Source organism: Halichoerus grypus, chromosome 1, assembly GCF_964656455.1.
Source record: "Halichoerus grypus chromosome 1, mHalGry1.hap1.1, whole genome shotgun sequence".
Taxonomy (NCBI): domain Eukaryota; kingdom Metazoa; phylum Chordata; class Mammalia; order Carnivora; family Phocidae; genus Halichoerus; species Halichoerus grypus.
This window is the reverse complement of record NC_135712.1, coordinates 79,305,511-79,331,478: the sequence shown is the minus strand read 5'-3', so window position 1 is coordinate 79,331,478 and position 25,968 is coordinate 79,305,511. Positions and strand designations below refer to the sequence as shown.

At 47.4% G+C, this 25,968-nt stretch overlaps 1 long non-coding RNA gene across 1 annotated transcript; it reads left to right on the top strand.

Annotated features, from left to right (window-relative positions):
• The first annotated feature begins 1,890 nt into the window (after positions 1-1,890).
• On the top strand, positions 1,891-13,464 carry LOC118519285 (uncharacterized). The gene is made up of 4 exons (XR_004909087.1): positions 1,891-2,013; positions 4,944-5,088; positions 5,687-5,843; positions 13,304-13,464. It is a non-coding gene; the product is annotated as an uncharacterized LOC118519285 (long non-coding RNA).
• Positions 13,465-25,968: the final 12,504 nt, after the last annotated feature.

The window sequence follows — 25,968 nt, the reverse complement described above, 5'->3', positions numbered from 1 at the left end:
CACACAGCCAGGCTTCCCCCTGAAATTTGAACCCAAGACTGTGCAGCCCCAGAACCCACGCTCTTTCTATTAGGTCAAGCCATCCTCTGCAGGCAACTATGGGCTCTACTTTCTTTTTCTCTCCCAGTGTAGATCACTTTGGGGTCTCCTTTATATATAGGTTGTTTGTCATCTTTTGTCCTGTCTCATTGTTCCTGCTTATCCCTGATCCTTCTGCTTTGTCCTGACAGTACCCCCCACCCTTGTGACTTTCCCCTGAGGTAGGAGTAATCCTGAGTCATCTTTGACCAGTTTCTTAGGACCACTAACCTGTCGCTCTATCCTCCCTCTCCCATACCTAGAACCAGCAGAGAAGAGGCATATTCACAATGAAGGCAAAATAAGAAATGGTAGGTTTTTGTGTTCTGCACAGCGAGTGAGATTTCCTGCTAGAAAACTTAGAAGCATTTCCAGACCCAGCCATGGTGGTTGACAGCTTCCAAAAGGACTTCCCAGGGGCACCTGGGTGGCTCAGTCGTTAAGCATCTGCCTTCGGCTCAGGTCATGATCCCAGGGTCCTGGGATCGAGCCCCGCATAGGGCTCTGCTCAGTGGGGAGTCTGCTTCTCTCTCTCCCACTCCCCCTGCTTGTGTTCCCTCTCTCGCTGTGTCTCTCTCTGTCAAATAAAGAAAACAAAACCAAAAAACCAAAAGGACTTCCCAGGGAAGGGAAACTTTCAGATTGGTCTTAGCTAGTTTGGCTGTTCATCTTCCTGGAAATAGGACCTGGGGAGATGAACTTTTCAGACGGGGTCTGTCTAATTGTGTACCCCAACAGTTGGATTCTATGCCATCAAAAGGAACATTGGCAATATTATCTCCAATTCAGTATGTCCCACACTCAACTTGTCCCCTTGGGTTGCTGTTCAGTCCCTCAGCAAGGACAATTTAGTTTGTTTCCTAGCTCATTTCCAAATCTGCTGCAAGAGAGGCAGATTCTTCATTACTCCACTCCTTGCCTTCACTTAAGACTCTTATCATGTCTCCTAGGGTAACTCTCCATGTCATGCTCCCTTCCAGTCTAGTGCCAGTCCAATCCATACCTTCTGCCCTGTAGCTAGAGTGAGCTTCCCCAAATGCAGATTTGATCTTATCACTGTTCTGCACGTTTATCTTTTGATAATTTTATCTTTTATCTGCCCCATTATTTCAATATAAAATCATAAACTCCTTTGCCCAACCAAAAAAACCTTTTGTGATTTGGCCCTGCTTACTTGTTCTGACTCATTTCTCACTTCTGCCCACTCCTGTCTATACTTCAGACATTCTGAACCACTGCTTTTGGAGCTTTAAGTAGTTATTAGTCCTTATGATACTCTACAATATGTATTTTTACACCCTCTTTTAGGTGAAAAATGTGAGCCTCAAAACACACATCTGGTAAGTGACACAATCTGACTTTAAAGATGAATCTTGCCGTCTCTGAAGACCAGGGTCTTCCTAACAGACTTGGGTAGCCTGGCATACCTGTGGAGTCCACCAGGCCTGCAGTGAGAGAGAAAGGGAAAGACTGGACCACTTCTGCTCAGAAAACCCTGACATTTTCTCACCATAGCCCTGTCCTGTCCCTCTGCCTCACGTGATTTAGCAGAGGTGAGGGGTGACTGAGCCCCATGATTAAAAATCACTGCAAAATTCACTGTGGCCAAGGAGAAGGCACACCATTCATCATGTGAACTGTGCTCAGATTCCATTGCTTGAGTTTAATCAGACTAATGAACCAGCTGGCTTCCTTTCCAAAGTGATTTCTGCTGTTTCCATTACTGGGTAACAGCACAGCAGGATTTGAAAGGGAGAAAGAAGAAAATTCAGCTGGGGGGAAAGGACATCCTCTGAGTGTGCCAGCTGAAGGCTTGGCTGTACTGGGGGAGGTGGGGCAGAGTAGCTGGGGTATGGAGGACGAACTGGCCAGGATCTTGTGGTGTCTGGGCCCAGCCTATCACCTCCTAGCAGATGATCCCAAGGAAGGGAGGAGGTATGTATGTATGTATGTATGTATTTATAAGATTCCATTTATTTGTCAGAGAGAGAGAGAGAGCCCAAGCAGGGGGAGTGGCAGACGGAGAAGCAGGCTCCCCACCGAGCAAGGAGCCCAATGTGGAACTTGATCCCAGGACCCTGGGATCATGACCCGAGCCGAAGTCAGACGCTTAACTGGCTGAGCCACCCAGGCATCCCAGGAGGAGGTTTTAAAGTATTGATGAAGACAGCTCCAGGTGACTTAGAGGCCAGTGCCCCCTGCCCCCACCAAGGGAGTCCTTATCCACAGGCCTTGCTTCAGTGAGTGGCCTGGGACAGTCATGTTGAACTAGCCCATTCTGGTCACTTAACATAAGGGCAGCCAGCCAATCTGGAGGCTGGCAGTGGCTATAACTTGGGTTTGTCCTTGAAAAGATGAGCGGGGATAAATTCTCTATTTCTGAAAACCTGAGCCTAGAGACACAAAGAGAAGTTGCTAGTTAGGTTCTGGGAAAGAGAGAGAAAAACTCATGTACATGTGGGGTCTGGGATGGCCGTTATGGATTAGATGACACTTAACGTCTGAGTGTGCCCCGGGGAATCCCAGTTTATCCCAGTATAATTATGACTGAGGCCTCTTTTCACTCTCATAAGTATTCTGGTTTGGAAGAAAAAATATTCAGTCACTCTAATTATGGATCACAATGAGTTGTGGAGCGGGGGGAAGGGGAGGGAGGAGAAGAAGACTGGGGTCAGGCCTTGGAGAGCCTTGTGAGTTGGGCTGAAGAGTTTTGGATTTATGCTAAAGGCAAAGGGGATTTTAAAACATGGGAAAGTACAAGATCAGATTTGGCTTTTTACAAGATTATTCTGATGAAATGTGGACAGCAGATGAGCCATGTGCTGATGTGGAGGCAAGGACATCAGCTGGGAGGCTGATGGAACAGTGGGGGCAAGAGACACAGAGGCCTGAATTAAACCAGGTGACGATAGAGAATAGAAAAGCAGATGTGTTCAAGGACTGTGCTGGAGGAAGCTCTGAGAAGATTTGGAGACTGATTAAACTGGGGGGATGAGGGAGAGAAAGGTGTTAAGGGTGAACGGCAATGCCTTTCCTTAGGAGGGGACAGCTGGGAGCAGGAAGATGGTGAGTGGAGCTTTGGACGTGTTGGTCTCAAAGGCCATCAGAATGGCAGCTGGATGATTAGGACTTGACTAGGCAGAGAGGCCTGGGCTGGAGACACTGAAGGGGGAGGTAGCTTCATTCGTGGAAATGGAGAGACCACACAGAGAAGAGGGGTAACGTGAGGAGAGGGAAGAGGGAGAGATGGTGGGTGAGGATAGCACTCAGAACTGTCTGTGCTTCTGTGTCGCGTACCCTGCCTTGCATTATGTTTTACTTCGTCTTCTCATTCCCCACTGCCAACTGTAATCCCTTTGAGGCCTGGCACCTTTATAAATGTTGAATCATCTACCACAGTGCCTTTATGTAGTACATTGTTAGTATATATCTGGTACTAAGTGATGGGAAAGTTTTTAAAGGCCCATGGTCTGAGCACCAGGAGATCACTGAGGTCCTTGGGAGAGCATCTTCCCCTGGTGTGTTGGGCCAATGCCAGACTGCAGTGGTGCACAGACTAGGGGACGAAGGGAAAACAAGCTAGTGACTTCAGCCACGCTCTGGGTTGCCTCACTTTCCACTAGCCCATCCTCTCCCTCCTCACCTTGAAGGCAGTATTATTTTTAATTACTTTTGAAGGAAGGATTTGAGATACTTAGTCACTTGGGACAGGGCAAGCGCCAACGGGGGAGTTAGAATGTCTGTTTTTCCTCCTTAAATTCAGTGCCCTGAGGAAAATGGACAGCACCACCATGCGACAGGAAGGGCTGCACTGTGCTCAGATCCCAGCTTTGCACTTGGGAAGGGCACTGATGAAGTAGCTCAGAACAGCGGGAAGAGCTCTGGAAATTGAAATAGGATCAACCCAGGGCCAACGTCTGGCTCTGTTGTTAACTTACCTGATAGATTTGTAAACTTGTAAAGTTGCAATATCTTTGAATCTTGATTTACTCAGCAGAAAAATAGGGATAATGATGAATATCTTTCAGTTTGCATAGCTAATCCGTGGGCCGTGGAAACTGGAACTCACAGAGGTTTTATGTAGTACTTCCTAGTCACTGGGCTAGTAAGTGATGGGGCTGGATTCCAACCCAGGGCTCATCGACTTTGTTGCTTTTGCACTTTCTGGGGCATTTTGCTACCTGGCACATGGGATGACTTACAGATACCCTCAACCCTTTTTGAATGAAGCAAGGCATCAATCACTAGATAAATGCCAAATCAAGAATATGCAAAGTTCCCTTGCTAACCCCCATTTTCCTTGGGACCTGAGGAAAGTCCCCCGTTTCTCATCTATAAATGGCTGCAAAATTACATGTCCGACTGCGAAGGCTAATTGTGAGAGCTAGACGAGTCAGTGTCCGCAAAGGTACCCAGCAGAGTGTTCACGTAGTAGGCACTAATTAAACGGTAATGAAAGCTGATTGTCACCGAGTTTTGGGGTTAAGTCTTCCAACAGGATTTGCTGGTAGTGGCAGTGATTGTTGTAGTGCTGGAGGTAGCTGTAGTAAGAGCAGCATTCACTAACATTTATAGAACACTAGGAAGTTTTCAAGTGCCAGGAATAACTCTATTTAAGTCTCATTTAAATAATCTCATTTAAATTCACAACAAGCCTCTTAAACAGATATCATTATTTATTTCCATCTTTACAGATTAAGATAGCAAGGCACAAAGAAAGAGGATAAGTCCCTTGTCCAAAGTCCTCTAACTAGTATGTGGAATAATAGGGGTCAGATGCAGGGCTTGGGCCTTAGTGAAGTCTCCACCTTCAGTGGATGCCAACACATGAACCCTAAGGTCTGTTGGAATTTATTCCCATGCAGAGCATTGTGAGCCAAGATGGAAATGAGAAGGCACCTTCCAGGAAGTACCATGACTGCTAAAGAGTGGCAGACCCCATTGGTCTCCTGCTCCGATTCCAGAGCTGACCCTGGGTTTCCAAGGACAGTGCTAGCAGCTGGGACAGAGGTGAGGTTATTGTCACAAACCCCAGCCTGCACTTTTATGGCCCCCTTACCAGCCAGTCCCTGTCCAGAGATCCTGCCAGCCTTGCTTAGGCCAATGGGATGGAGAAAGAGACCTGGGCTAAAGGCTGGTGAGAGACTCACAGAGTCAGAGGGAGAGATGTGGAGCAAGGAAACCCACTAAGAGGGGCTGGCAGGGAGGCCACCAGCCTGCTCAACTGCATGCTCTGCGGGGGAGTGCTACAGCCAAAGGCACAGTCTGGGCCGCCATTTGGATGTGGGCCGTGAATCATTCAAAGCTCATGGGTACAAGTTCTGGGCTTCTGGGGGCTCTGATCCCCCTCCCTACTTGCCTTTGCCTTCTGCCCCAACAGTGGGATTGGGGTGTGTGTGTGTGTGTGTGTGTGGTGCATTTCCATATTGAAGAGGCAGAAAAGATGGAAGCCCTAGGGTCCATCCTCATCTGGGAGCTCAAGCCCAAGACCGTGTCCTCTCACTCTCTCCCTGTAGCTGCTCTGGAGTCCGCTCCCCCAGATTGTTGGCAAAGCCACTGAGCTTCTGATTCAGTGACATTTTCCAGGATCACTGTGTTCTTTCTTCAGAGCCGTTTGAGATAGAACTGGGAACAGGAAGCCCACTGTCTCAGAGGACTGGATCAACAATGGTGCTCCCCAAGCACCTGAAGGCTGCAGGATCTCAGAGCTGTGGGGAAGAGGAAGGAAGGAAGGAACACCCCTTGGGTTCCAGGCCTGGCATCAGGTATTGTCACAGATTGTCTTTTCTTTTCATCCCCTCAGTAATACTAGGAAGTGGGTAAAATTGTCCCACTTCTCGGGAGAGGAAATTGAAGCTAAGAGAGATCAAAGTGACCCACCTAAGGTCACTTGGTGAGTAAGAGGCCTAAATGATCCTTCACACCAGTCTTCTAATTCTCTGTGATAACTCTTCCTTACGTCGCACACCCTCCAATTTTTACCACAAGCCAGGATTTCTGGGAAGCATCACTGGTTTATAAGGCAATGATGAAGGAATGGTGTGAGCTTGTAGGGGCTTACACATCCACAGTGGGTCATTGTGCCTTGTCTCCTTCTATGCGCTCTGGATCTAGAGTCTATCAGAAATTCTCATGGAAAGTCAGATGAATCCCAGACCTAATTGGCAGCCTCCATGCGTATGGGCACGGACAGGTGTGAGCATAATCAGACAGACACATGCACCTACCAGAGAATCTTGGAGCTGGAAGAGAACTTGTAATGTAATGTAATGTAAATCCCTGATTCATGGACTAAAGTTCCAAGAATGAAACCAAACAGCTTTGTAGTCTGTGCTTGGAGATTTATAGACTACGAGTTGTCACGAAAGGAGAAACTATTGTAAGAGATTGTGACAAGAGATGTGTGGCCCCAACAACACACAGGCTTAGGCTGTAGGCACCCCAGTGACGTGATGGTAGTGGTCATGATGGAAACGGTGTGGTGTTGGGAATAGTGGTGGCCGTGATGGGGGTTGTGATGGAGATGGGGGCTGATGAGAGTGGTGGTGGAGGAGGTGATGGTAATAGCCTTGGTGGTGGTGATGGTGGCAGTGGAGGTGGGAGCAGTAAGGGTGGCGGTTGAAGTGATGTTGGCGGAGGTGGTGATGGTGGCCAATGATGGTGGCGGTGGTGGAATGTGGTTGGGGCTGTGGGTGGTGGTGGAGAGGTGGTGGTAGTGATGGCAGTTAGAAATGGAGGGGAGGTGTCTCTAGAGGAAGAGGCAGGGATACAGGTGGAAGTGCTAGTGGTAGTGGTTTTGGAGGGAACGGTGTTCTACCCTCTGAGATTTAGGGTAAGTTGAGCTCCCCAAAGCCTGAGAAGCCAGTGCACACAGGGGGAGCCTCAGGCCCAGGATTGGCAGAGGGCCAGCTCCTTCCCAGGACACCAAACAACTGCCCCGATTGCCTCAGGGTGGCTCATTGCTGGGGGGAGAATGAAAAGCCCATAGCTCCTGCCTGGCCTGTCCAGCCCTGGGTGCTGTGTGGCTCTGGTGGCTGCCCAGGCTTGGGGCTGCCCAGATGCAACCAGCATGGCCAGATGACAGGGCTCTGAGGCCTGGCAGAGTTCAAGGTTTCCATAGGAATGGTTAGGATGGAGCCATCATCAGGTCCTCTGATAAGCACACACACACTCATACCCACCACACATACTCACATTCACGCTCACATACAGTCTCTGCAGAAGCTCACGCTCTTTGTCTTTAAAAGCCAGGAGACACAGAATGGAGTGCGTGCTTACCGTGCCACATGCCCACCTCCGCCATCCTGATCGGGCTGCTTACACGGTGCTGGCAGCTCTGCTACCCACTTAGTCACTGAGACACCACCAGCGAGGAGAGTCAGGATGTTATTTCCCTCTGAAGTGAGAGCGCACCAGATGAAGAGTCACAGGGGGCGGCCCTGACAACAGCCATCATGGCCCCCAAATGGCTTCCTGTTAAGTTTTAGCACCTCTCAGGGCAGAGGAAGCCCCCACACTCTGTTATCTACATTGACTGGTATGATTTACTGGCTTCCCTTGGTGAGTAAATATTTGCAAGGCTGATTCAGCATAGCCTTGACCCCCAAGGACTCCTGCCGTTATGGTGCTCCCCAGCACCCCTTCCCCACAAAAACATGCACGGTTCCTATTCCGTGCACTCCTCCATCCGTCCCGTGACCCCATTCTCCTGGCCATACCACCCCAATCACAGACTCATGAAAGTACCTCCTCTAATATGATCCCTTACTTCCTCACATGGGTGAGTAATAATTGCGAGGGCAAGGACGTGGGAGGACATGCAAATACCATTCCTTCTTGGTGCCTTGTTCGTGGGAGGTGCTCAGAAAATGAGCAGTCACTGATGGGAAGGAGGGCTAGGGGGCACAGATGTGGCAGCTCCTCAGTGTTTTCAAGGCCATGGTAACTGCAGCGCCAGGAAAGAGCCAGCTCAAAGCTTCAACAGCCTTTAGGAAGCAGAGGGCCCAACTCAGCATCGCCAGACCACAAACAGAGCTTCCTTAGGACTTCCTAGGGCCACAGGCTACGAAGTCAGCCAGCAGGCAAAGCCTCTGCGGGGACAGGTTTGCACAAGACAATGGCACGTGTTGGTACCTGGGCAGTTCTCCAGAGACCCAATTTGAAGGGTTTCTTCTGTTTGCTGGTTACCTCCATGAGGACTGGGTCAGTCGTTGCTGGCTACAGCCCCTTGAAACTCTGGACAGTGACTCAGAGATTAGCCAGAAACAACAATTCATCTGTGGGCATAGGCTTAGGCACTGTGTGTACCTGGCGGCAATGTCCTTGCTGCCCTGCCTGGCTCCCAGCCCACATGCAAGGATAAGCCCCCACGTTCTAGCCAACTACAGAAGCAAAGGCCAGTTTTAAGGGAATTGTCACTTTGCTTGATAAAATAGTACCCAGCCTCTCTGCCACAGATTGTATTGGTTGCCAACTGCGTCCTGATTTCATTCAGGCATCCACCGGTTACCAGCTCGTGGTATTCCACTGGTGTCTGTTACTGGTCCAGGGGTTGGCATGTGGAAAAGGTTTCAGTCAGCTAAGGAATTATAGTCCATGCTCGAGAAAACATCATACTTCTTGATATGCACAACACGCATGGAGCCCTGATAGCCATTAGCAGGTATCTTGAAACCACAAAGAAACCCAGCTCTCGGGGGTAGAAGCTGACACTGAGCACAGCCAGGTGGGCCCTCAGAAAGAACTTGTGTATCTGATGCCATCGCTGATACATGGATTACATCATGCCTAGGGCTGTTCTCCTTTGGCCCCCCTTGCGTCCAATAAGACATTTTCTCATTGTTGACAGCGGTTTGATTCAACATGCTCAACATCCTTGCAGCCAAAAGGATCCTAAGTGATACCCATTGCGTTGCAAGGCTGGCCAGGGAAGAAGACTCTCCATGTGGAGAGAGGAAGAAAAAACAATGCAGTCCAACTCCTGTTTCCAACGATTCACCTTGCATGGTAACCTCCAAGGGCACCTGTTTAATGCCGTAACCACAATCTCCCTCTTAAAAATTCCTCTGTAGAGCAGATGTCAGGGATTGTATTGAAACAATCCTTCACGCGATCTTTAGAGATGATAGCAGGAAAATAAGCATCGAGAGTAATTTGCAGCTAGATAATCTGGTTCTCAAGATATGGCTTAGTCTTCTTCAGACTGTGGCTTTAGGTTTCAGTCAGTGTTCACATGCTGGGCGCCATCGAGCATCCCAGAGTCATGCCTTAGAAATCCATGCTTTCTGGCATCTAGTCTGGGAGGGGAAGTCTCTCTCCCACCTTCTTAGTTTTCTGTATCAGGTCCTCCCTCTTGCTCCAGTGATGGACTCAGAAAAGGCCATATTTCTCAACTCTAAGAAGAGGCACTGCTTGAGGCCACAGCAGCTACAATGAATAATGTTGCTGAACAATGAATTCCAGGACTGTGCAGTGATAGAAGCACTGACACGAGAGCCAGAAATCAGCTAGAAGGGGCGGACACAGGAATTATATCTTTATAAGATATGCACTGGATCATGGCTCCCCGCCTAGCATGGAGTCCCGAATCCACTGGGCCCATGCCTCTTCAGCCCATGCTGAGTACAATATAAAAGAGACATCACAGTCCATACCCTCCACTCCCATGTTGGCAGTGGAGCATGGTAGGAGCAGAAGACTGGGGCCCACTGCCTGGGTTTGACCCCATTTCTGTCACTTGCTAATTGTGTGACCTTAAGCAAGTCACTTAGTCCTATGAGCCTCCGTTTCCTTTCGTGCAAGCCTACTACATAGGTTGTTGTGATGATTCAAAGAATAAAGTATATAATGTGCCTGGTACATTAGTAGTTTCCCAATACGTGGTAGTTTTAGTTGTGAGTAACCATTCAGCCAGTTTCCCACTTCCTTCTGTGACCTGTCTCTTTTAGAGATGCCTATGTCTTTATGGCTCTTTCTTCTGTGGGGCTTCCAGGTCACCCTCAGATTTGACATACGGCTTATTCTTTCCTGAGTTACTCCATCCTGACAATGTCCCACAGACATTCTTGAATGGCCTCCGGCACTGTCAGGCCCAGAACCCTTCCTGTCTACCTGTGTGTCCCTGGGCTGCACTCCTACCCATCACATCTAAACAGGACCAACCCCAAAGCTTTTGAAAGACTCTGGAGATAGCCAGAGAAGACTGTCCCCAGGCAAATGAACTTATGAAGTAGTCCCCTTGGAAATGCAGGAGAGGTGCATGGCTCTCCCTCGAGCCTTCGCCATTTCGATGATATGATGGCATTGAATGGCAAACCACGCTAACTTGGGAGGGAAGCAAGGCTGGGCACTGCCTGTATAGTAAACAGTTTGATCTCTCTTACTAAGGCCCATCTGCCTGAGGTGGACCAGGGCCGACGGAATCTCCTGGGACTACTAGAACCAGATGCCTTTCAACAGGTTTTGCCATCGATCTTAATAAATACAAGGAGGCAGCCATTGGCATGAGAAATCCAAAGCAATCTTGGCCTGGAAGGCTTATACTCAGAAACCCTCACCATTTCAAATCAATTTCCAGGGCATCTCCTATGAGCCAGTCACTGCACTAGGCACTGGGATTACACAGATGAACCAGAGGTATCTCTGTCTTGGAGATGCTTAGAGCTGGAAAGAGAGGTGAAAGGGGGCCAGATGGGGGCTGAGTAGGGTAATAAAGTATTACAGGTTCTAACGGGGGGTATAAGTAGGGTATAAAGGGCACATTAAAAAAGGAGGGGTCAGTACTCCTTGGAGTAGGAGGTCAGAAAAGTCTTCACAGAGGAAGTGACCCAGATATCAGTTCCACGAATATTTACTGACTATCAACTGGCATTAATTTCTAGGCTAGAGGATTTCACAGGCATTATCTCATTTATGCTTTACAAAAACCCTGTGAGGTAGGTAGTATCATTCCTGTGATTTTCAAAGAGGAGGAAACGTAAGTCCAAAGGCCACATGCTAATAAACGAAACTGGAACTTTGGTATAATTAGAATTATCTGACCACCTGGGGTAATGGATATCCTACCTTCGAGGGTCTATTTTGCTGATGCACACAAGCTTCAACTGAGCAATTATATAAGTAAATGCCCAGAGATCTACTCATCATTCTGGTGATAGGAAAATTCATGCAAGTGAAACCCACAAACAGAGAAGCTAAGGTAAACCCTCCTCCTTCATATCCCCACTTCCTTCCTCATTATCTTTCTCAGTTTTAGAAGTCTTAAACTTGACCAAAAAAAAAAATTGCCTCCAGAAGCCACTGTGCTTCTCTATTTCATCATGTTGGCCTTGAAATTGACAAAGAGCCTACTGCCAAGGAGGAGGGGACTAGGGTGGGCTGGGAAAGGAGGGTTAACTGGGGAAGACAGAGGGAGAGGGCAATAGGAGGAAGTCCTGTGGGGCTGCTGTGGAACGTAGGCCTAACAGATGAGTGGATGAGCCGAGAGGGTGAGTGGAGGCAGAGAGTATCAGATAGGGACAAGAGGATACAGAGAGGAAAGAGGAGATGGTTGAGAGATCCAGAGAGGATGAGCAGGAAGAACCATGGCCAAGTTCCAAAGGGCACAAAAGCAGGATGTCCTCATAGTCAGTCAATCCCAGTTTACCCTGCCTCAATCCTTGTGTCCCAGCCTCTCTGGGAGATACTGTGCTGGCTCCTTAAAAATATAGACTCACATATTAGAAGGACTGGTTTCTGGGGGAAGAGACTCAGCAGGCCTGGTTTCACTCAAACCTCAGGCTCTCTGTCAGTAAAGGAGGGGAGTGGGGATCAGCGAGATGATCTTTCCAGCTCTGACATTCCAGGATTTCAGGGCCAGCCCATCTTCCCTGAACTTGGCTGGAGAGAGAGGCGGCTAAGAGCTTGGGGACTTGAGCCAACTCTGCAGGAGCATGGGAAAAGGCAGCAGCTTTAAGATGGAATCAATAAACAAACTGCTACATCAGGAAGGCAGTCTTAGTCCTACCCTCATCCATATAATTTTCTCAAAATTATTTTGTCACTATACCCATGTTTCCTTTTTCCCCAAGTAGATTCAGCTTATACTGAGTGATAACCCAGAGGCAGAAGAGGTTACAAACATGTAAGCCCCTAGCCCAGGGTAGTAGGCTGAATTATATCCTTCAAAGATATCAAGTCTACAAGCCTGGAACCTGTAAAGTTACCTTATTTGGGGGTGCGGGAGGCTTTGCAGGTACGATTAAGTTAAGACTTTAGAGATGAGGCGATTATCCTGGATTATCCAGATGGGCTCTAAATGCAATCACATATATCCTTATAAATGAGAGGTGGGGAGATTTGACACAAAGTCCGTTTGAAGATGCCGGCCTTCAAGACTGACGTGAATAATACAACTACAAGCTAAGAAGTACCAGCAGCCACCAGAAGCTGGAAGAGGCAAGAACAGATCCTCTCCCCTAGAGCCTCCAGAGGGAGCACAGCCCTTCAACACACTGATTTTGGACTTCTGGCTTCCAAAACTGAGAGAATAAATCTCTGTTGTTTTTTTAAAGCATTAAATTTGGGGTAATTTATTACATCAACCATAGAAAACAAATGCACCCAGCCTCCTCCTTCCCCCCAAACCTACACATTCTGCATGTGTGCCCCGTGTTCCGAGTGTGCCATGGGCCTGCTATTCCCTCAGAGGGATAGAGCCATCTGGACTCTCTGGATGAGCTGTAATGGAAAAGCCACGGACTGGGAGGTATGGAGAGGACCTGAAATGGAGATCCCAGTTCGTTACCTCTTTGTGGTAGGAGAGGACTCCACCTCTCTGAGCCTGCTTTTTTGTCTGTAAAATTCAAACGGTAATCCCTGACTACTCACTTCCATCATGTGAGGACTACATGATAGAACGGATTTAAAGGCAGTTTGCCATTTTTAAAGCTCCGTCCATGTACCCTTATTATTTTTCATTAAATCTTGCTTCCTGGGGACAATCCTGGGAAGATCCCTAGTGATATCAACACACAATCCTTAGGAAATGCAAGTAAGAGTCCGGTTGATAGAATCTTCTATGGTCCTTGCTAGCTCACACATTTCCCAATGCTTGTTCTCTGATTCTGTGTGACAGGGAGCAGTGGAGAATGTGTGCATGATCCTGGGGGGAGGGGGAGGATGTTTATGGATGTTAACCCTTTCCCAGCTCCCCTAACCTAGAGTCACTGATGTGCTTTATCCACAGATTGCTCAAGACCATAAAAATCCTAAGTGTGTTCATGACCTCTGCACCACCCAGATGAAGGGACCTGGCATGAGTCTGATCACTTGCGGACAATGTCTTATTTGCTTTGTGTCTCCAGTGCCTAGCATGGAAGGCCCAGTAAATGTTTGTTAGTGAATGAAGGAATGGACTGATATATGAATGGTTGCATGCATGAATGAATGAATGAGTGAATGAAAGGAAATGAGTCTTAAACATCCACAAAACCTTTAAGTCACAAACTTCTCATGTCCATTAATACTATCCCTGTCTATACAATTGGGTTTTAACCTCAGTTCCACTGTCTCACATTGTCTATCTGGATCTCTGTTCTGAGCTTGGCTGGGACACATTCTAGCAAGTCTCCTTCCAAGAGTCCCTTCCAATATATATAAGCACAGTCAATGGTGCTCCCCGGAATCTCCTGCTTATCTGTGATGGGTTTCCAACCACTGCACTGGGCCCCACAGATACAGCAGCAGCCAGGCCTGGTCATCCAGTGGGTAGCACCCTCTCTGTCCTATATTCTGGTAGACCACCCATCTGCACCTCGGGCCAGTAGCAGCGCAGAATTAGGGTCCCCTAACTCCCCTCCCACCCGGTCTAAACTCTTTCACCTGGGCTGCTGGGGTCCCATCATGGTTTCCCCAGATTCCAGTAGAAGAAAACTTGGGAGAGGAGGGAGGAACAAACATTTCTCGAATGGAATCTGAGAAGCCTGATGTTTTTCTTTTATATTGGTTGTTACAGTACTCCATGCTCATCGTATAGAACTTGGAAAGTACATAAAAGCACAAAGTATTAGAAAAAAGTCATCGTAATTCCACTATCTAGGGTCAATCACCATTAACATTCTGGTACATTTCTTTTTTTTTTTTTTTTTTTAATTTTTTTATTGTTATGTTAATCCCCATACATTACATCATTAGTTTTAGATTTAGTGTTCCATGATTCATTGTTTGTGCATAACACCCAGTGCTCCATGCAGAACGTGCCCTCCTCAATACCCATCACCAGGCTAACCCATCCTCCCACCCCCCTCCCCTCTAGAACCCTCAGTTTGTTTTTCAGAGTCCATCGTCTCTCATGGTTCTTCTCCCCCTCCGATTTCCCCCCCTTCATTCTTCCCCTCCTGCTACATTCTTCTTCTTCTTTTTTTCTTTCTTAACATATATTGCATTATTTGTTTCAGAGGTACAGATCTGAGATTCAACAGTCTTGCACAATTCACAGCGCTTGGTACATTTCTATTCAGTCATTTTTCTATAATTCTTACATAATTTAGATCACAGAATATATGCAATTTAAACCTTGCTTCCTAAATATAATATTTAGCATAAACCATTTTTTCACATCACCAAAAATACCCCATAAAAATCATTTTTAGTGGTTGTATAACATTCTTCAGTCCAATATTAATAATGATTTACAGGCGTAATCCACAGTTGGCCTTCCCTCGGTACTTTAACTCCGTCCCATTTTCTTTGTTCCCTGGACAATCCATTTGCAGAACTCAGCAGCATGTCCTCGAGCTCTCTAAGAAGGATTAGTTCATTCCAGAGCCACAGTGAGCATGACCAGTGTAGACTTTCACTGAAGATTTCACAGAGAAGATAGAAGAAAGATTTTACATTGTATATCCTACAGCAAATAACTTTAATAAACACATCCCTTCAACACTTCTGATTTATATTAAGCCCCTGTGTGGCCAGACCGCCAGCAGGAGTTTTCTTGTTTTTGTTTTTCCCAGTTCTTCTTCCTAGATACCACTCCCCCAACCCATCATATTTTTTAACTACTGTTATATGAGCTCCTAGCTTCATAGACTTATACTCATCTTGGGACTTGGGAAAGCAAAGGGTCTCTGAATACCTGGACCCACCTACCTTCTGTAGAAGACAATTTAGTGAGAAATCATTTGATACTTGAATAGGCCTTAAAATAAACGAGTCCATCCCCACTTCCACCAACCTCACCTATCATCATTAAAGTATTTCCTCCAGACATATAAAATGCTTTCCCTAGGAATAAATGACTTTCTCAATTTCATTAAACTGGTATATAATAAAATCTTGATTTTTTTTCATGGGATCAATTCTTTCTTATTTAGATCTGAATAAGAAACACTTGTTTTAGGAAGGAGAGGGAAAACTGCCCATGCAAATATGCAACTTGAATATGAGAATCCCATAGATGCCAAGGAAACAGTGGTACCTACCAATTCTCATCAAGGGATATTTGATTGGGGAAAGGAGGAGATAAAATTTAAATAAAAGAATTTCAGTCTGTCGATATACTGGGTGAAAGAGAGTAGCAGTGGCCTAAAAGCAAGGCCAGCAAGTGTGTTTTATCCACTAGGAAGTTCCCTTCACTGTCAACAGTAGTCCTTGTCCCTGTATACTTGGAGGCCCCCTCTGCAAAGAGCACTGCCCAGAACACTAGGTCCAGGAGAGCACGGCTCATTTCCAGAAAGCCACAGCAAACTGGGGTGTGTGCAGAGGGAAGCTACAATAACCATTTGAAGGGCTATAAGAAAAGCCTGAAAGAAGGGGACAGTGGCTCCATGGTAAGCCGCTGGAGGCAGCAGAAGGGCTGAGGTGATACCCACTTACACAATGAGGTGAAGACAGCCGGGTGTGACACGGACAATCCTGAGAGGCTCTATGAAATGGAAGAAGCAGTTGGTCCCGGAGAACCCAGCTCCAGGTGGGAGATGAAGGGTGCTCTGCTCTGAGAGCCCAGCTTTCATTTGTTTGTGACCATGAACACAAGCCACTCTGCTGGGAGGGGGGTAGCCAAAAGGCCTCACCGAGGAGCACTCCCTCCCCAGGGTGACTGTGCTTAGTGTGTTGGAAGAACTGGCAGTGGGGGAGGAGAGGGCGGAAGCTGGGGTACCCCCTTCTTGGAGTCCGGGGAACCCAGCCAACTAGAGGCAGGCCCCTGTCCCTTGCCCCACCCACTAAGTGTCCTCTCCAGTACTGGAGCCTCCCAGAGGAAGGAGATAGGGCAGGAGGGGGCACGGTTGCAGATTTAGCACCTCCTCAAAAACCACCACCACAAAAAACCAGGAGGCCCAGTTAAGTTTGAATTTTAGATAAATCCATTTTTTTTTTTAAAGATTTTATTTATTTATTTGAGAGAGAGAGAGAATGAAAGACAAGAGAGCATGAGAGGGAGGAGGGTCAGAGGGAGAAGCAGACTCCCTGCTGAGCAGGGAGCCCGATGCGGGACTCGATCCTGGGACTCCAGGATCATGACCTGAGCCAAAGGCAGTCGCTTAACCAACTGAGCCACCCAGGCGCCCTAGATAAATCCATTTTTTAAGTGTAGCTATGTTCCGAATATTGCACGGCAAGCCTAAGATGACAAAATCAGTAACTGCCCAAGTTTTCCATCAATAATAGAAAAAGAGGAAGTTAGGGAAATAGGGAACTCCAGTCGTTGGAGAACCTGCATAGGCATTTGCGCATGCGCACCTGCTGGAGAGTGCGGGAGGGAGAGAGGGAGGGAGAGAGGGAGGGAGAGGGAGGGAAAGATATTAAACTGTTGGCACTGTCACTGGCCGAAGACAAATACTTGGGGAGCTCACAGGAAGATAAAAATGATTAAAAAAAAAAAACAACTTGGTTTCACTGTAAACCGAAAACTAGTCATTTATGTGAATTTTCCACCATTTCTGTCTTTTTAAGCTACCCCCACCTCTTCCTCATTAGGACCTTTTGTACTCACAGCCGCAGAACTGTTTTATGAGAGCTCACCAATCCTCTCCAGCCTCCCTTTCACCGTAAAATCACACCTAGTCTGTGAAGCCTCTGACATCTGCCTGTCCTGGGTCCAGGGTATCTCTGACTGCATCCAGCTGTCTCCTCCCCTGTCATCATGAACTCACTGTGAGACTACTCGGAAGTTTTCCCCCAAAGTTCCTCTCCAGGATACCCCTCCCCCCACGTCACCAGCCCAGCTTCCTTACTGGTTGGAATTTGGTTTAGGAACGTTTATCTGCTACTTCCTCTACTTTCTGGGAGATAAAATAGTGAGGCAAATGATGAGTGTGTCAGATGCTCTGCTTTTAGCCAAATAATGTTTCCCCAGATCTGAATAGTCTGAGTTCCCAGCTGAGTGTATTTTCTCTGGGACCAGTTTTATGATTGTATCAGAAAGGAACCCTCCACTGCCTCTAACCAGGTGCTACCGTGTCAGTCCCTGTCTTGAGTTTTCCCACTTGCTCCTTTGGCTGGTGCTACTCCCGTGTATTTCCAGGCAGCACGAAGCCTTCTTGGCTCCCATTTCTTCTCTAGCCTCTTGGTAATGGGCATGTTCTTCACGAATGGCTCCCATCCTTCAGTTATCCTGTATCAGCCTTGAGGACCGTATTGCCGTGGCCCAGAGAGTCATACAAGAGCATGTGGGCTGCCCTGTGGGCGACCTGCTTCACTTTGTTCACCGCCCCTGCTCTGTGTTGTGTGAACAGACACTTTGGACCTCTCTAAGGAGAACTACGATTTCAGGTGCCTGATGCAGGCACCTCAAATCGTCTTATTCATCTTGCCATCATGGGCGTCTACTCAGGCTTCCTTTCCTTCTCCCGGAGATAACACCTTGCTCTTCATTTGGGAACTGCAGCCCCCCACCCCCACCCCCACCCCCATCCCGGAGTCCCTCTTGTGAGCTGGAACCATCAACTGCAACATCCCACCTCTGGTCACCCGGGAGGGAGAGCAGCTCCCCCACCCCCAGCAGTTTCATCCCATCTCCTTATTGCAGACACAGCACGTGCTCCAATCTGGGTCAGTCTTCCTCTGGGAGCATCTATGAGGTCGTTAATGGGGGTGATACAGGCCTGAATGTGGGCAACAGTGCTTGCTCTCCTCTTGCTGAAAGAACCCCATTCTTTTTTTTTTATACTTTTTTTTTTTTTTTTAAGATTTTATTTATTTAATTGACAGAGAGAGAGGGAAAGGAGAGATGGAACACAAGCAGGGGGAGCGGGAGAGGGAGAAGCAGGCTTCCCGCTGAGCGGGGAGCCCGATGCGGGGCTCGATCTCAGGACCCTGGAATCATGACCTGAGCCGAAGGCAGACGCTTAATGACTGAGCCACCCAGGCGCCCCGAAAGAACCCCATTCTTAAAGGCAAGTAGAGCTGAGGGGTGGAGGGAGAGACCAAGAGATCCGGTGACATCATTTGAGTCCCTCTATCCAGTTATGCCTGTGGCCACCCCACTTCTGGACTTCCATTTTTTTTTTGGCTTTTGGTACTCTGTGTTGGCTTTCACATTTGCAGCCGAAGAGTCCTGAACAACACACTCTTGGTACCTTCGGTTCTCCCCACATTTAACTGGCACTAAGTTAGTAGTTCTAACTGCGTTCTCTCCCACAGTTCTCACCTCAGTCCCATCAACTAGGCAGATCACAGAGAGGAAACAAGGCTAAAATAGAACGCACAACTAGTAAAGACCTCTGCTGGAATCTAAATGCAAATTCTCTAACTCCAAATCCAATCGTCTTTTTCAAGTTTTTAAACTTGAACGCACACAAAGAAATTTTTACACGTGGCCAAATACGTACGTATCCTGTTGTGGTGAACCGTATGGAACTGCAGTTGTCTGACGGCTATGAGCTGACAGTGGCAAGTTCCTATAGTTCCATCTCTAGGTGTGATTGACAGAAACAAAAATATCACAAACCAATACTCGTCCTTAGTATGTATAACGCACCCAGATAATTCCATTCTGTCCTACTCCATCTTTTCAAATGCTGGTCACAACCCACTAAACTGATTTCATGACACACTAAGGAGATGTGACCTGTGGCCTGAGAAAGCCTGACCTACACAAAATCTTTCTGGGACCTGCACTTCTCTGGAGTTTTTATCTCGCTCCCTTTACATTTCAGTTTAAATTGCTTGTGGTGAACTTTCAGACACAAATGTCTTTCTCCGTCGTTGTTTCGGCCAGAGCTCATCCTCCTGGATTCTCTTCAGTGGTATCTGGAAGGCCTGCCTCCTGGGTCATGTGTGGGGCGTGGGAATATGGTGAGCCCCGCACCGCCAGGACCATTCACCCCAATTCAAGAACCACAGAGGGGGTGTTGCTACTTGCAGTAATAAAAATGGAGACTTGTGATAAATATTGTAGGAAGCATACCACCCGCCGCTCAAAATGAGATCCAAATTTCTCTGAGCATGTCTGGTTAACTTGTAGACAGTCCCAGAAGAGTTCATTTCTGTGAAGTCACTTGCCCATGGCCTTTCGGTTTGGGTGGGTGAGAGGGCAGATTTGATACAGGAAGAGAAGTGATGAACAGAGCAGATGGACATCTGTCCCCTGTCTGGCCTTGGGAGTGATGTCTGAGCCCTCAGGGGAGAGAGGCTGCAGGAGCTGCTCCGAGTCAGGGCTCTGTTGACACCCAAAGCACCGTACGTGACATGGGGTAGGGGTGGTGGTGGGGGGTTCCTTGGACACTGGCAGCTTGCCCACGGTGGCAGCCCCAGAGCAGGAGAGGAGCAAGGCACGCCCAAGGGCATCACGTTGCGTGGGGTGCCTAATGGATGTCCCCGGGGAGTGTGACAAGTCCCCAAGGGGCTCTTCATAGGCACCAGGGCCTAGCTTGCACTGCGAGGGTATTGGCCAGTGCAGCGTGGGTGGCCACTGCTAACTGCTTTCCAGGCACCTCACTGGTCGGCAGGGCTGGGGAAATTCAGCTTACATTAAGCCAACACAGTCACATTACAGAACATCGTGTTTGGAAAGTACATTACACAAATTGCTTTCATCTACGTATTTTGCAAAGCTCCAGACAACTCTATGGGGTGGGTGGGAGGGCCCAGGCTCCCTATTTTTCAGGGAACAAAGGGTGTGGAGGGTGGGTAGTGGGCATGAACTAGCACGGCAAGGCCATATGGCCAGAAAACAGCAGAGCCGGGATTCAAACCCACGTCTTCAGGCTGAGGGTTTTTTGTTCTTTCCACCACAGGTTGTTCCCATGGCAACCCTATTAAACTGCCCAAAGAGTGCTGAGCAGCAGGAGGGAAAGAAAAGCAGGATGGAGGAAGGCGGGTGCCAACTCCTGCCACCCTCCCCTATCTCCCCAGTGCCTGTGGTCCTGACGTGAGTGAGTCATCACACAGCGCTCTCCCTCCTTCGGCTCCCCTGTTCTGCGATCCCTCTTCAGGATGGACTGCAAAGGCTGGATTTTGTGGGCACCTCCCCCAGGGGCTGAGAGAGCCGGGCGCAGGAGGCTGCTCAGCCAGATCCCAGTAGCTGCCCTGACCCATCGCCCCTCCCCAGTGTTGCCCACCCAGCAATCAACCTTAGAGTAGATGGCACTGGACCTTCCAGAATAAAAGTCACCCAGGGCAGCTTCTGTGTCTCCGCGTCCCTTTGGAGGTCTGATGCCATTACTGAGCACCTACTACGTGCCAGGTCTTGTGTTTGGCATGTTATATGCATTATTTTATTTGATTCTCATACTGTCTCTAAGGGAGCATGACCAACCCATTTTACAGGTGAGGAGGTTACTGTGGCCGGTGTCACACAGGTGGTAGTAAGCGAAGCCCAGATCAGGACCCGAGGTCCTGCCGCCCACTCCAGACACCTTTCAACCACACTATATTGCTTTGGGGGCTCATTTTGCCCACTCTGAATGGAGAGGGCATGGACGCATGGGAAAGGAAGCAATGAAAACTGCTGAATAGGGTGCCTGTAGGTGAACAAACTCACCGGTGTCTTGCTGGTGTGTCAGATACACACTGGTAAGGCTGAGCTGGCTGTTTAAGTGTTGGCCAGCTTCCGCACAGCAAGGGAAACAGTCAGCAAAACAAAGAGGCGACCCACAGAAGGGGAGAAGATATTTGCAAATGACACTACAGAAAAAGGGCTGGTATCCAACATCTATAAAGAACTTCTCAAACTCAACACCCAAAAAAACAAATAATCAAGGTAAAAAAATGGGCAGAAGACATGAACAGACACTTCTCCGAAGAAGACATACAAATGGCTAACAGACACATGAAAAAATGTTCATCATCATTAGCCATCAGGGAAATTCAAATCGAAACCACATTGAGATACCACCTTACACCAGTTAGAATGGCAAAAATGGACAAGGCAAAAAACAACAAATGTTGGGGAGAGGTTGTGGAGAAAGGGGAACCCTCTTACACTGTTGCTGGGAATGCAAGTTGGTACAGCCATTTTGGAAAACAGTGTGGAGGTACCTCAAAAAATTAAAAATAAGGCTACCCTATGACCCAGCAATTGCACTCCTGGGTATTTACCCCAAAGACACAGATGTAGTGAAAAGAAGGGCCATATGCACCCCAATGTTCATAGCAGCAATGTCCGCAATAGCCAAACTGTGGAAAGAGCCGAGATGCCCTTCAACAGATGAATGGATAAAGAAGATGTGGTCCGTATATACAATGGAATATTACTCAGCCATCAGAAAGGATGACTACCCAACTTTTACATCAACATGGATGGGACTGGAGGAGATTATGCTAAGTGAAATAAGTCAAGCAGAGAAAATCAATTATCATATGGTTTCACTTACTTGTGGAACATAAGGAATAGCATGGAGGACATTAGGAGAAGGAAGGGAAAAACGACGTGAGGGAAATCGGAGGAAGAGATGAACCATGAGAGACTATGGACTCTGAGAAACAAACTGAGAGTTTTAGACGGGAAGGGGGATGGGGGGATGGGTTAGCCTGGTGATGGGTATTAAGGAGGGCACGTACTGCATGGAGCACTGGGTGTTATACGAAAACAATGAATCATGGAACACTACATCAAAAACTAATGATGTAATGTATGGTGACTAACATAACATAATAAAATTAAATTAAAAAAAAAGATTAGTGGATTGAGAGGGGATGTATACTTAGCACCTATACCAGTATCTAGTAGTAGAAAGCATTTAATAAATATTTGTTGATTGGATTAAAAAAAAATAGCTGTTGCCCAGTTGGTAAATGGCCACCTGAGTGACTTTGCAGCACCCCAGCCACCCTGGTTGGTCCCTCAGGACGTCCTCACAGCCCAGCAGCTAAAGGGTTATTGCTCGAGCCGCAGGGGTCTCAGGACTATGGTCACCCCAGTGCTGTGGTCACTGTCCACTCTGATTGGCCCTCTGTGCCCCTGACCCAATGAGAGCTGCGGAGTGGGGGCTCTTGGACACTGAGCAATGTCTGAAACGCTTAGTTGGATTCTGGCTTAAGAGAGCAGCCTCTGTCAGAGATAACTTGGTAACTTGTGACCAGAATGAGAGGTTCTGAGCACCGGTGAAGGTTTTCTCAAGGATCCTTCATGATTCAGAGAAGATGTGTCTGCAAAAATAGACATGTGATTTGATTCTTCAAGTGAGCCCTATTGTCTTATTCTCATGATAAAAATCAAAATTACACTCGAGTGGTTAGCTCATTATTGACCGAGGGACATGTTTCTGATCAGGCAGGTCTGGAAATGGACCGTGCCTGAACATGCTGGCTGTTGGAATATGGGATTGCTCTTGTAGGACTTTGTGAACTTAACACTTTACTGACCTTGGGAGTTCCCATCTGCTGCCACCTGTCAGCCCTCAGGCGATTCATTTTGTAAACCGATGGTGTAATTACTATCAATAAATATGGTACAGTACTATAAATGCAAAAAAAAAAAAAGAAAGAAAATAGGGAGTTCTCTAGTGCCTGAGGATATTGACTCCGCATTTGGGACTTCTGGAAACTGGCTCCCTTCCTTCCATTTCTGCTGGGAAATAAACCTAATATCTCACATTTAATGAATCACTCTGACACGCCTCACACTGTGGTTAAGTGCTTAGCATCCCTTATCTCATTTACTCTTCACCACAAATTTATTAGAACCATTTTATAGACAAGGAAACTGAGGCTTGGATATTTTTTTAGATTATTTATTTTACAGAGAGCGAGCACACGTGTGCAAGCAAGGGAAACGGCAGAGGGAGAGCGAGAATCTCAAGCAGACTCTCCGCTGAGCGTGGAGCCTGACATGGGGCTAGATCGCGGGACCCTGAGATCATGACCTGAGCTGAAATCAAGACTCAGACACTTAACCTACTGAGCTACCCAGCTGCCCTGAGGCTTGGAAATTTTAAAAATTATCTACCCAGCTAGTAAGAAAGCCAATTGTCAAACTCATGTCTGTTGAACTTCAAACCCCATCTTCCCTGCTTGACAGTCCGGGTGGTCAGGGCACCTAATGGAGCTCTGAGGACCTGGCATGTTCCGGCTGCTGCCTCCCATGTGTCCTTATCCTGTACTTTACTGCTCCAGCCACACAGACCCCCTTTCTGTTCCTCAAATGCACCCAGATTGTTTCTGCTAATGTGCTTTTGCTCTTATGGCCTGCTGTGCCTGGAAGGTAGGAACTTTGTAAGGTCTGGGGATGAGCAGATATTTAAGACACAGTCCCTGACCTTAAGTATATGCAGTCAAGGAGGACGCCTGGGTGGCTCTGTCGGTTGAACGTCCAATTCTCAGTTTCAGCTCAGGTCATGATCTCAGGGTCATGAGATCTAGCCCTGTGTCAGGCTCCGTGCACAATGGACAGTCTGCTTGAGATTCTCTCTCTCCCTCTCCCTCTGACCCTCTTTCCACTCTCTCTCTCTAAAATAAATAAATAAATAAATAAATAAATAAATAGAATCTTCTTTTTAAAAAAGAATCTGCAATCTAATGATGGGAGGCACAACCATAGGGAGGTAATTATAACACAGTCTGACTAAATGCATTACTAGAGCTCTCTAAAGACATACAGAAATATGGGGAAGTGAAACTGAGTGCATACATGTGGGTGGAGGAGGACAGCCAGGAAAGACTTTATGGAAAGCTGACGCCAAACAAAGAACAAGCAGGAGTGAACAAGAGTATGTAGGAAAGGAGAGGTTGTGACACGTTCCAGGCAGAGGAGACAATAGAAGGAAGCGCATAAACGGGAGAGACAGTGGTACCTATGATGTGGGTGGCCAGCACTTTGGCGTTGCTTGAACCTATGTACGAGATGAAGCTGGAGAGGTAGGCAAGAGTTGGACTGTGGAAGGCCCTATGGCTAGGGAGACTGAATGATGTGTTGTCCAAACCAGGATACTTTGAGAGTGAGAGAGGGCACTAAGCCTGCTGGGACCTCAAGACAGGAACTGTCCTGGGGCCCCTGGGGTGTATAGTCATTCTCACGTGGAGCCCACACTGCAGGATTTAGACCTCAGCCTATGCACATGAAGAAACACTGAAGGTTTTAATAGGGAGGTGGCAAATCAGACTTAGTTTCTTTAAAGGCCATTCGGACATGGATATGGAGGATGGATTGGAGGAGGAGGACCACTTAGGAGGCTGTTGCACTAGCATAAGAGGGAGTGGGAATGCATTGGAGATGATGGTGGTGGAGAAAGGCAAAAAGAAGGATATTTTTCAAGGAATGAAAGCATACTGAGGGGGTAAGAGATTCAGGATTTTATGATTAGTGAAGAAAGGCAAGAGGGAAAAATGAATGACCCCCACTCAGGTGCCTATCTAGGGAACTGGGCAGACGGCAGTCCCACCCACAGTAAAGTAGAACAGGCTTAGGAGCCATGTGTTGAGTGTGTTGAGTTGGGCAGGTTGAGCTGAGGGACCCGTGGGGTATCTGGGGGAGGTGTCCAGTAGGCTGTTTCTTGTGAGTCTGAAGCTGTGCACAAAGGGCTGGAGACTTACCTGGAGCTCATCAAAATGTAGAATATCAAAAGAGTGAATAAAAAAGGGGGGGGGGCGCCTGGGTGGCTCCATTGGTTGGGTATCTGACTCTTGATTTCAGGTCAGGTCATGATCTCAGGGTTGTCTGCTTGAGCTCCCTGTTGGGCTCTGTGCTGGGTGTGGAGCCTGCTTAAGATTTTCTCTCTGCCTCTGCCCCCCCCACCCACGTGCACTCTCTTTCACTCTCCAAAAAAAAAAAAAAAGAAAAAGAGTAAAAAAGAAAATTCTCACAGAGAGTTCTGTTCAGGGAGAAGAATACTGGGCTAACATGATTCTCATTCCCCTATTGTCAATTTTCTTTCAAAACATAAACCTTATTTCAGTAACAGGATATTTAATTAACACTCTAATAACTTGTGAAAATTAATAAGCTTATGATTTTCTCTTGGAAAAACCTGCCTCAGGTTCTCCACATTCCTGATTACATTATTATTTTCCACAAGCTAAATTTATTTCTGTCAGTTAGGTATGGCATGGCTCGTTGCCCGGTGTTTGTAGAGCTCAGCGCTTCGTTCACGAGGTGGCCACTGGAGACTGCTAACGATGATGGGGCTGCAGGAATGAAGCTGGGTTGGGGCTTCTATTTCTTTAACTTCTTTTTTTTTAATTTTTTAATTTTTTAAAAGATTTTATTTATTTATTCGACAGAGAGAGAGAGCACAAGCACAGGGAGTGGCAGAGGCAGAGGGAGAAGCAGGCTCCCCACTGAGCGGGGAGCCTGATGCAGGGCTCGATCCCAGGACCCCGGGATCACGACCTGAGCAGAAGGCAGGCGCTCAACTAACTGAGCCACCCAGGCGCCCTACTTCTTTAACTTCTTGATTCACCTTTAAAAAATTTTTTGTTTTGAATATGTAATATATTCACATGGTTTATAAATTTTAAAATATGTAAGTATAT